Genomic DNA, 291 nt, shown 5'->3' on the forward strand with positions numbered 1-291 from the left:
CTCAAAGGGTCGCTGTTGGCAAGCGTGTTGCCATATAACATGTTATTTTTTGTCTGTGTCCTGCCCCTTGACTCGATACGTTGGACACAATAAAAAAAAGGCAGAATGCACAGTTCACGCTCATAAGGAGCACTGCGAGGAATAGTGTAACTGGATACATTGTTCATCAGAGCTGGTAGTCAGAACGTGCTGATAATGGACCCCAGTTCTACAGGGACGATGCAGCGGATTCAGAATGAAAAGAGCATCCTGGATGAACCAGACTCTCCTCTAGAGGTTAGATTGCTTTAA

The 291-nt window shown here is 45.4% G+C and overlaps 1 pseudogene; it reads left to right on the forward strand.

The window, feature by feature from the left end:
• The window catches only part of LOC111232539, a 22,019-nt pseudogene extending 21,728 nt beyond the window's left edge, over nucleotides 1–291 (forward strand).

This window comes from Seriola dumerili, unplaced genomic scaffold (assembly GCF_002260705.1).
Source record: "Seriola dumerili isolate Sdu_G_001 unplaced genomic scaffold, Sdu_1.0 BDQW01000331.1, whole genome shotgun sequence".
Lineage (NCBI taxonomy): Eukaryota > Metazoa > Chordata > Actinopteri > Carangiformes > Carangidae > Seriola > Seriola dumerili.